This window comes from Toxotes jaculatrix, chromosome 5 (genome assembly GCF_017976425.1).
Source record: "Toxotes jaculatrix isolate fToxJac2 chromosome 5, fToxJac2.pri, whole genome shotgun sequence".
NCBI classification, from domain to species: Eukaryota; Metazoa; Chordata; class Actinopteri; family Toxotidae; genus Toxotes; species Toxotes jaculatrix.
In genome coordinates, this window is record NC_054398.1 from 2,711,615 (window position 1) to 2,723,730 (window position 12,116).

A 12,116-nucleotide genomic window follows, 5' to 3' on the forward strand; every position below is an offset into this window, starting at 1 on the left:
GGAAGCCACTGATTCGCCCCTTTATTCAGTTTGGTCAAAGTTTCTTATTAAGAGCAAGAAACGCAGAGCAATGATAAAAGGTCCAGTCTGTCCACTTTGTTTTTTCATGCTGAAAATATCCAGGACCTCCTCTGGAGCCACTTTGATGTCTCCGTGCTCAGAGAGCAGGGTCGGTCCATTCACTTTCGGACATTGTGCTCCGTCTTAAGTCTTTAATTCTCTCGAGTCTTGAAAAACTATTCTCGAACTGACCAGTTGTCACCAGTGCCAAAGAGCCGAAACACTTTGGTGGGAGGGGAGTTTAAATTTCTGCCTGCACCACAAACTAACCATCTCTGACAACTTCAGGGTCCAGCCGCTAAAGTTTCTCATGCTGACAGTCGTTCAGTGTTTTCACATGGTCTGGATACTGACGACAGAAGAATGGTCAGAGAGCGCGTCAGTGGTTTTTGCCTGCCTGGATGTCACTGGATGATACAGCTCACTTCTGTGGCACGAAGTGTCTGCATCTCGATTCTCAGGCGTGCAGATCAGAGGACCGAGTCATGGAAAAGCGGGAGGTTTCGGAGACTCTTCCCGTTTCTCTCCACCTGACTGCCCCGCCCATCCACACACCTGTTCTCACCTCTCATCATTGACCTGCAGTCACCTGAGCTGTCCCCACCTGCACCTCACTCCCTAATCAGCTTAACTCTACGTGTACCTGTTCTCTGATCAGTGCCAGATCGTCTGCTGTCACCTGTACCTGCCTGCTTCTCCACCCACCTGTCTGTAACACACACACACACACACACACACACACACACACACACACACACACACACACACACACACACACACACACACACACACACGGAGCTTCACCGATGCATCCGGACTGTCTGCTGTAATGTACTGCTTCGCTGAACTAATGCCTGCGATGACCCTAAGTCAAACCCAGGCGCGTACACTCATCAAGCTCTGACCTCAGCCTTGAGGTTCTTCTGATCCCGTTAAGCATGAAGCGACCGTCAGCAGCGTGCCCACCGTCATCTGTTCCCTCATTGGTTTCTTGCCTCCTGTCAGTCGATGCTGAAAGGAGCCTCCAGACCAGCCATTATGTAAATATCTTGTTGGATGTGATAATGAAATTAATGACATGATTTTAGATTGTTCACTGAGGAATCTGTCACTGGTTTCTATTGTAGGCCTGTGTCTCGTTCCTGTCATTGAAATATACTTATGGCTTTGATAATAAGTCCACATCTAAGGCACTGAACGTCTCAGGCCAAGAGAAAATAAATCCACATTAATCTTTGCACTGCATCATCATCATCATCCTCATCCTCATCCTCATCTCCATCATCTCATGTCACCAGTAGTCTGTCTTTCAGTCTTCAAGTTGAGGAGACGGGTGACCTTTCCGCCTGAAACGATTTAAAGAGAGAGACTTAAAGTCAGCTTGGTTCTCATTGCCTTTGATCATGGTCATTGTCTGTGTGTCTGCTGCTGACGTGAGTGAGAACCTCCACCGGCCCTGAACGCCTCACGCTCACTTAATGAAGAAAATCATCAATCAGAATTCTGACACTACGCTATAACTCTTAACTTAACCTAATTAGCTTTTAACAGTTGATTATCCAAAAACAGATCAATAGGCTAATTCAAGGAAAAGATATATTACGAGTTGCTGTAAATGTTCTTAGACAGTGTTTTTTTTAAGATATTATACTATAAGACCTGTGACCTTTCCAAAACACACAGTAGTACACGTCTGCATGGTTTTCGTGGATTAAGTTTGCTGTCATGACCCAGTTTGAGACAAAATTGTCACTTTTCGCTTAAAATAAACAGGTTTGAAATAAACAGTGGTTCTGACAACAGGGCCAGTTCTGAGCTGCAGTGGGTGGACTTCAGAAGGACAGAGAGGAGAGATGGACAAAGAAACTTTTAAAGAAGATTTGGTCTGGGACCTGAGGGTGCGAGACATAAGTCCCTGAGGGCAAGTGGTAAGACCTGTGACTAATGGCATTTGAGCATGTGCTGCTCCCTCCCTCCATGTTTGTCTTCCATGTAGCCTATATCCTCTGAACAAGCATCATTTCTCGCCCAGCAGATCTATGACCTCACGGCCTGATACCTACTGCGAGGCCAAGGGACAGGTCAGAACATCAACTTCATAAACTTCTGGTCAGCACGGCGTCCTTTTTACGGAGACTGGGGAAGAGAGAAAACAAGAATATAATGGTAGCAAACGTGAAAATGTAATTACAATGTCATGTTCGTGAATTGATTGTGGATTACTGTGCAAATAAAAACATGATAAAAGAACACATCCAGAAACATATGTAATTTGTCCATATGGGGTTTCCCTGGTGGACACAGGCTCCAGCAGCTTTCCTTAACCATGAGGCCTAAAGCCCTACTGAGCAGTTGCACTTCTTTTCAAGCTATTTCATTTAACTGAGCCAAACAACTGCTTTTATCACAATCCGGCCCAAATCTATATGCACTTAAATGCATCTCATTTTGGTATAATCTTGTAAACAGTTTTCCTCCCGGGCCTGTTTCGAAGCCATCGTGATGAAATGATCTGCTCGTCGACAAAAGAAACCAGTCATTATATGTGCGGCAGATCTGCTGAGTGGCAGCCCTGCCGGGAAATATGACACCTTAACCAAAAGCCCACTCAAAGAGAGAGACCGAGAGAGAGAAATTGTTGCGTTCAAAGCATTTTATTCCTCCAGAAAATCCCTCTATTGTATTGAAGTGGAGCAGATGGTTCTCTGGGAGGGAATATGGGAATCAGCAGAACTAATTTCTCCTCCTGATCTGACAGACAGACCGGCCTGCTGCTCGATTCTTAACCAGCACAACAGCTGTTGGTGAATTAAACCAGTTAAGACTCATTTTAAAGCTATTAGCCTCTTGAAGTCTTACAATATTAACCCTCCCCACCTAACTCCCTGAATTGATTACACGTACAAAGAGGGAAAACAACTAAGGCTGTGTCTAATGTGAAGTAATAACTAGTTAAGACTCATGTCAAAGCTCTAAGCCTCCGAGTCTTAACGAACGTTCACCAAAACGAGCAGAACTCTCAAACTGGCAACACGAGAACTGCAGAACACTTTCTAACAAATGTCCTGTTTTTATGTTTTCAGCTGTTTCCCTTCACATAGACAACAGAAACACTGCCAGTGTTTAACATTGAGGTTAAAAACATATTGAACAAAAAGCTAATTTATCACCTGGGAATGACTTTTCTCTCTAACATGTTTCATAATTTCTGAATTATTCCATGTTTTGTTGGTCGTTTTCACCCATAGAAACGAACGCACTGAACGTTCAGAGGCTGAATGTCACAGGGTGGGTCACATCACAGACACAGGAGAAGGTGTTAAACTGTTCTGAGAGATTTTTGTTTAACTCATCCTCATGGTCACAGATTTCCCGCTTCACACGTAATTTTTTTTTTTTGCCAGAACGCAGGCAAGTGTGTGTTTTTCACACGATGTAACTACTCAAACAGACTTACACATTTAGCTCCATCAGCAGAGTGACAGGACCATTGAACTGCCCCATAGACGGCAATACACATCAAAAACTGGAGCTTCAGAGAAAGACAGAAATGCCCCCCTCCCTTTAAAAAAACAAAACAAAAAAAAAAAAGACTTGTCTTATTTTACACTTACTTGTTTTAAACAGTCTAAATTCTCTCACTACATAAACATTTATGCTTTGTTACAAAATAATAAATTAGTGAAACAAATTAGCTCATAGTTAATTAGTAATAAAATGTAAATTCATTCCTTTATAGTAATTTTAACATCAATATCTGATCTCAGAACAGCAGAAGCTGATCCTAGCTAGCCTTAGTTAGTCACCCGTCAAAGATCCCAGGATTACCCACAATGTGCAAACATCCCAAAAAAAAAATGCTGCCCCCCCCTCTCTGCTCGATGAGCCCCAGCCTTTGTCAACGGGACACGACCACGTCCACAACAAAGCTAAACATGATAGATGTAACGGCTGGAAGTCAACCTATCTTCCACAGACAGTAGTCTGCTGCAACCGCAAGAGGACAGCAAGTTACAAGACGACTGTCACTGTGACAATACTGTATTTTCATTCAGTATTTAGCTCAATAAATCAATAGCCAATAGTGTCTTCTCTCGCCTCTCTCTTTCTCTGTTCTTTGCGCCAACTGTCTCTCTCTCTCTGTCTCTCGGCCAGAGCATCTGTTTCCAGGCACTGTGGAACAGAGTGGATTAGTGGGGCCTTCAGTGTCGGAGTGAAGCGACAAGCATTAAAGCCATATTAACTTTCCATTAAACATCACCTCGCTGTGTTGAGGGAGAGAGAGACACAAGCCCTGGGATAAAGCTCCTTAAAGAGGGAGAGTGTGTGTTGAACCTGCTCCCTCAATGTACTTCTCTCGCGCTGGAAAAGAAAATGCAGAACAATAATTACTGAATGACGCACCGTGAAATCATACATTTAGACTCACTGCAGTTTTGTCATGTTTACTATATGTCACTGACATCATCAAACCGCTCACGTGGTTTCTGAAGCAAATACAAGTTTCATGGGAATGTTTATTTTTTACGGATTAAACAACCAGTAAGTTAAGAAAAGAATTTCTTTATTCCCCCCAATTCTAACTGTCCTAAGATTAAGACCTAATGCAATGATTTCAGTGCAGATTTTATTCCCTATGAGGGATTAGGTCATTAACTTGAATTCTATTTCTGTAATGGAATAAGGTTTTGTTGAGTTCAGGAATTCTCTTGTGAGAATATTAGTGTCAAGACATTTACGATAAAGTAATCTGACTGAACGTGAATTTCCTTTTTTAAAACTGTTCTAATCAATAATTTTATATTAACCTTAGATAAATGACTACATGTAATATAGTTAGGATTTTTGTGTCTTTTGACGCATTACTTTGGTTTTATAGCTGTCATGGTTCAGTCACACTGTTCTCATCCACTGGGCTGATGTTTTACTCAGGAGTCGGTGGTAACCAAACCAAAGCTACAAGGAGACTGAAATCAAGAGATGTGGGTTGTGGGGGATGTGGGATCAGATAAACTGATAAACTTCAGTTGCAGTGTCTTCAGATCCAATGGGCCTTTTAGCCACACCGGAGTGAGTGTGCGCAGACTGTACACCAGTTTGGTATAGACTGAAATGTCTCCACAACTACTGGATGGATTACCATGATAAAGTGTACAGAAATCCTAATGACTGTGGTGATCCATTGTCTTTTCCTCTAGCGCCACCATCAAGTTACGATTCCAGTTTGTCCAATACTTTGGTTTATGACCAAATACCTGCAAAACTAATGAGAATCCCATCAACCTCAGCTGTACTTTGAGTTTATTGCCAATTAGCCAATGCTAAACTAAGATGGTGAACATGTATAAACATTATACCTGCTTATCATGGGCGTGTTAGCATTGCTATTGTGAGCATATTAGCATGGTGACGTCAGCATTTAGCTCAAAGCACTGGCTCACAGCGCCATCAGCGATTAGCCCGTGTTGCTGACAAATATGAGAAATGTCTTGCCTCAGTGTCCCCATCATAGCCTCGGGACACTTGTGACATAGAGCACACTCGTTGAATGCTCATTAGTTGTAGATTGGTCATGGGAGCTCAAAGCAACACATGGCTGTGCTAACAATCTTTCCCATTATACGAGCTTCCATTCTTACATTCACAGCCCATTCTGCTCTAATCTTATTGGAGTCTCATAACGTTCTGCGGCCCTTCAGCGGGAGGCTTAAAGCACCTGGCAGGTTGTTTAGAGGAGAGCTTGTAAATGCCTGTGGTTAAAACGGCTCTCGGGCCCAAACACAAGCCAAGCAGTGCTGGGGAAGAGGGGAGGGGGACCGATTTGGTTGTCAAGTCTAGTTTACATTTTAGTTTTGTCAGCGGAGTGGGGAAAGAGAAAGTGACCCAGTGCTCACACCAACCTGTTGCTTCAGTGTACGTACCTCTGTGTTTTCCTCGTGCTATTCAGATGGGGCTTTGGACTAAGCGTCATCTCAGAACCACAGGAAACTACGGGACATGGTGTGGACCATGAGTAATCTCTGCACAAATATTCAAATTTAGCCTCCACATTACCAAAGGACTAAAAGGAAAAAAACTGTATATTTGTTTTATAAAAAAAAAAAAAAAACGATTTACCTTAACAAGAATCACATTTTGGTTTTAAAGTGGCTGCTTTTGATATTTTTTAGAATAACAATTTATCAAATAAAAGTGTGAAAACAACGTGAAATATAAATATTGATTTATTTAATATAAAGATTTTTACCAATTTTGATGTGAATTTTTCTCTCCACAATAGTTCAGTATTTCCTGAGATCGATGTCTTGGGATGAGTCAGGAAAAGTAAAACAAGTCCATGTGGAGAAAAAAAAGAAGAAAAAAAAACATCATTTAATGTCACACTGACTCTGTCTAGCCCTACTCAACAGAATGTCTTGGGGTTCAAGCTCTAACACTGTTATTTATTTAACTTTAAACTTTTAGTAGCCAGTTATGTAGACCAGAAGTCAGACGTAGAAATGACTGGCACACACAGAAACCATGCATACTCCATTTCCCACATGTAAACTGGTATCATAAAAGACGAATGTGCAGTGGGAGAATGCAGACCTGTTTTCTGGAGGTAGCTGCAGGTGATACAATGAGGAGGACATAAAATATGAGTTTAGGTTGTCATTATTTTTGCAACATACACAGCATCCTGTAAATCCTCAATGAAAACATAAACTTAAAATGTTTAAAAATATATATATGAACATTCGAGCCTTCATTTCATTGTATTAATGAGGTTTTCAATGTGAATGCTGAGGAGAGCTGTGTGTATTGACTCAGTCACTCACAGAAACATCGCTCGATTTCTCTGCATACAGACTTCCTGTCTTATTGCTGTGAGAATACGTTATTATAAAAATAGCTATTCATTTCTGCTGCTAGCTCGGGGCCTTTGGACAGTCCAGAGAGAATTTAGTTTCAGCCCCGGGGTGTACAGAGAGCCTGGGGAAGCACCTCGTCCAAAGACCAAGCTGGACGAATGGGTTCAGCACAGGGTTGAGGGCAGAGACTCAGAGCTAGCTGAGGTGACGAGACCAAGGTTAGCATTGGGCTTAAAGATGAATACATCCAGTCTTATTTCTGAGGTGGGCTGAATACAAGGACGCCAGCGCAGCACTGCATGGCTAGCAGGTATTGAGGCGTTCCACGCCACATAATTGGATTGAATGCCAGCCATGGTATTTATGTCACTTCTCATCTTGTCAATCCCATAACAGGCATGGCAACGGCGTGGGGATCTCCCATGGTGACGGGACTTTGCCTTATTCAGATAGAATGGAGAAAAAAGGGCCAAGCCTCATTTAATTCACGTTTAATTCTCACTCAAACCGTTTTAAGGGCTAATGTTATTTGCATAACAGGGAAAAAGGGACTCTCCAGGCCTTTCCAGTGTCCCTGTGTGTGTGTGTGTGTGTGTGAGAGAGAGAGAGAGAGAGAGAGACAGAACAGGAACAGTGTTGTAATTGAAAGTGTATAGTAGGCTTATATATGCATATGCTGAGGGACAAGCGTTCTCACACGGATCAGCAGACAGAGAGATTCTGTTGCAGTACACTCATGCGTACCGCTGTTTATCTACACATTCAAATCATTTATGTGATGGCATTTCTACACAGCGTGACACTGTTACATCTCCCCATCATCAGAGCTCCACACATGATGTGGGATTTAATGAAAATAATCTCTTTTACGTTCCCTAATTTAGCAACGGATTCGCAAATTCAGATTGCAGCTTTCACTGGAAGGCATTTTAGGACGAGAGACTGATTTGTAAACTTAAACTTGAATGATCTCTTCGGGAAAATTAATCATTAGATACATAGAAGACAACATTAAAATAAAATATGAAAAACAAATGGGAAATTATCTTAGATACCACAACCAGTCTACCCAGGAACTGCAGGTGGAAATTAGTTAGTAGCTGAATCTAGTACAAAACATCTTTTAAGGTTAGTGCATTGTGCACGTGGTCCCTGGTATAAATCAATTACAACCCAAACACTGTGATGAGTAGAAATGTTTGCAGACATCAAACGCAAGACATTAAGATAGAGGCAAACTAATTGTGTCTCAACAGGGACACAATTAGGACACTGAAACAAATACGCTAAATGAAAAAATGCAGAATACAAAGTATGCAAATGGATATAAAAAGAAAACCATGAAAAACAACAGACAGTGCTGCAAAATTCGTATTGAGTAACATTTATTCATCTGTTGCATCAAGGGAATGAAATTTAACCAACTTAAATGGAGAGAAGTTCAATGACCCTGATACCCACATTTACCATACCAGATCAACCATTTATCAAAAATATTTACTTTTTATCTTTTTATCTGAATCTGTTTTTCATGCAGCATCTTCATCTTGTTAGAAAACAAACTTCGACAAGTGACACAAACGTGAGATTTATACAAACTAAGACTGGTTGTCAGGCTGGTTTGTCAGACGTACGTCTGGTTAACTTCTCCGCCTCTGCTCAAGTATAGTGCTATGCTGCTTGCTTGAACATATCAGCAAGGACTACAACTATCCTTTCCACTGACGCAACTTGCGCTGGTTGCCATGGTTGCGTGTGCAGACACGGACTTAACGTGTAAAACGTTAACATGTAAAAACAAAAAAAGAAAACATTTTACACGGTAAAACGGAGCCAGAGGTGGCACACTCATCATGTCCGTGTTGCATATATGGAAAAATAAATCTAAATGAATATACCTGAAGAACCTGAGAATTTTGTCGAGATAACTTCCGGTTTACTGTCAGATGGTAAACGGAGGAGAGCAGCACGTAGCCGAACTTGAATCTTTTAAGTTTAGCAAATAAAGCTAATGTAAAACTAGTGTCCTGTCTTGTTGTTGTTTCTCTTTCTGAATTTGATCATGTAGGTTTGATAATTATGTTCAAAAAACACCATCAAACCAGAGCAGGTCAAACCCTGCCACTTTTTTCAAGCCATAGTCCTCAAGATTGTTTTCCCTCTTTTGCTACCACAAAAAAAACCTCTAATGGTTGAACCAAAATAATTAAAAATAAATAAATAAACCAAACAAATCATTTCAGTTGCCATATTTGTTTCAGGTTTTACTCTTGACCAAGACAATAGATTTGAGTTTAATCATCGACTCTAAAAAGAATAAAATTAAATTAAATTTAAAATATAATAATGATTATCCATGAGGAACAAACTATACTGAGGGTAATGTTTACTTAATACTTCTGTCTTTGAGTCTCTCTGCCTCTATGACTTTCTTTAAACCTGAACCTCTGTCTAAAACTTCTACCTACCTCCCACCCCTCTCCTCTCAGGACTAATCCCTGGTTCAACCTTTAACTTCAGCTTTCTCCCTTGATCCCACCGTCTGCCTCAGCAGAGAGAGGCGGAGAGAGAGGACCAGAGGGAAGAGGGATAAAGTGACTAATCAGCTTCCTGCTGCTTCTCTCTTCATGTTCTTTGTTGGCTTTCGGCCCTTTAGCCTGCCTCTTTGCTACCTGCGTGCAGACACACAAACACACACGGGCACATGTTATGATATGCACAGACTACACATGTATATGCGTATTTGCGGTTTGATCTGGTTCCCTGGTGGACTCCATTGTGTCAGGGCAGGAAACAGCTAATCCAGTCAGACCCAGCCCAGTCAGGGATCTGTTGCTCATATAATCTAACTGGCAGGAGTTCTGCTGTGTAGAATAGGAAGAAATAAAAATCTATCTTTCACATCTCCAGTGGCGTTGGTTTCTGTTGGTGGCAGCGGCGGACGCAGGCTGTCTGAGGGGCAGCGGCACAAAAATATAAAGGTCTCCTGATGTGTTAAATGAGAAAATAACGATGCATGATCGGCAAAAAGGCCATGTCCCCTATTAACACTAACAGTTTATAGGGTGATTCAAAATATAAGGAAAAGGATTTACTTTTTAAATGGTTATTTCACAAAGATCTCTGTTAAAAAAAAAAAAAAAGAATACAGGAAATGAGCAAATGTTTTTCAAACATCTGCAGTAAAAACAGGTAATTCATATTAACATTAATAGTTTGAGAATTAGCTGTTTTGAGGAGTCGTAACAAGGAAGCATGAAGTGTGAAATCCTTTTGGCCATAAGGTGGTAAATGTTAATAACCGTGTTATGGCTGGGGGGGCGGGGGGGCCCTCAGTATTCAACAGCCTGAGATCTGAGAACCTTCCCTCTCCACATCTGTTTGAAATCTGAGTCTCCATCAGCAGCTGAGACAGTAGAAGAATCGAGTGAGTATTACTGTACTACTACAAAACAATTTTTAGGGAAGGTTTCTTTTCCTAACCGTCAACATAAAGGACACATTCATTTCTACCATAAAAAATGAGTTTACTCCATTTTAAAGGGAACAGTCAGGGCACAGTATCTCATTGGTGGTTCACTGAAGGGGCTCTTCACAGTGTTTTTCTCCCATACACACTCATCATGGTCTGTTAGACTTAGGGGAACCCTAAATGGCAGTTTTTGGGTTCCACAGAGAACCTCCATCCCGCCACATTACAACGGCAACGGCATTAACAGAGCATTATTACGTTTTCTTCCAGTGAGAGGGCCCCCACAAGGGCACTTCACCCCAGATTGTCTCACATGGAAGCACTGCATAGGGCACTTTATCCTGAATTAGCCATTACACAGCTTTGTTTTGTCCTTTGTGAAGGCACCTTCAAAAACATCTTCTCATGTAGACTCTGCTGTGGGGAAACAGAGGAAATGTTCATAATATTTTTTTTGTCCTCAGGCATGACCCATACATATTCACTGCAAAGAGATCAAGTTATGCACAGCAGAGTCAAAATGAGCTGCATCAGTAAAAGAACAAAGCTGATGCCCCTTGCTTTAAAAGTGAACCATCAAAATGAACTGAACGTGTCATTTTTCCATCCGACACGTGACCTCTGTTCACTGTCACATGCATCAACGGGTCTTTTTCACAGCTGACATTTCTGACTTGTCACAGTAGGAAACAGGGGACAGGTGTCACTAAAGACATTAATGATGGCTCTCTTCTATTCAGGCGACCCAGTAACCCGCGAGAGTGTGACAGTGAGTCAGCACGAACAATAGCAGGTTCTCTGAAACTGAATCGGCCAAATGAAATTCAGCCATTGCTCGTTTTATTGCTTACACTTGTGCTTTACCTGCTGTGAAACGTCTCAGTAGAAAATGTATCTGAGTGTTTCCAGGGGCATTAAAATATAATTTCAAAATCATTAAAGGGACTTTTCTGCAATGCAGCACTGCTTACTTCCATAAAGACAGAGGACTTAAATATATCCAGAATTTTATATATTAATATGGGTCAAGTTCTGAAAACACTTGAAAGTCTGACTTTAAAGTTAATTTGAGAAACTTGCTACACATTTCTGCCATTAAGATTTTAGGATTATACACACACACTTGTTCAGGTTAATTTCATGACAGGCCAACAGATAGAAATGGATCTGATTCCTGTTTCATTCGCACTGATATTTAAAAAATATATATAGTATTGTAAATAATATAGGATGATTAAAAACATCAGAATGAATGAGGAACACGATGGCAGATATAGGAAACTCCAGTCACACACTCAGAATAAAACATCCATTTGTACAACATTGTACAAGGAAACAGGACTGATGTGGGTTAATCAGTAAGTCAGTCAGTTGGTCAGTAAGGAAGATTCTTGTTATTAAAATGTATGAAGGTTCTGACACTGTCTCTACAGGCAGTTAATGTTCCTAAATGTATTTTCTGTGTTTTAATTTTTTCTTTTCTTTTTTTTCTCTCCTGGCAGCAGGGGTGCCTCTGGGGGGGGGGGGGGGGGGGGGGGGGGGACCACAGGGTCTTGTTGTGGGCAGAACTTAAAAGTCCATTTTCACAGTGCTGATATTCAAATGTCTAAAATTACATTTAAATATCCATTCGGAGAAAAACAAACACCTTTCACGTTACAAGCAGACGGACAGTCTTACAGGAAAATCACCATTGATGGTACAAGCAAAGCGAGGCAAATTTCAAAAGG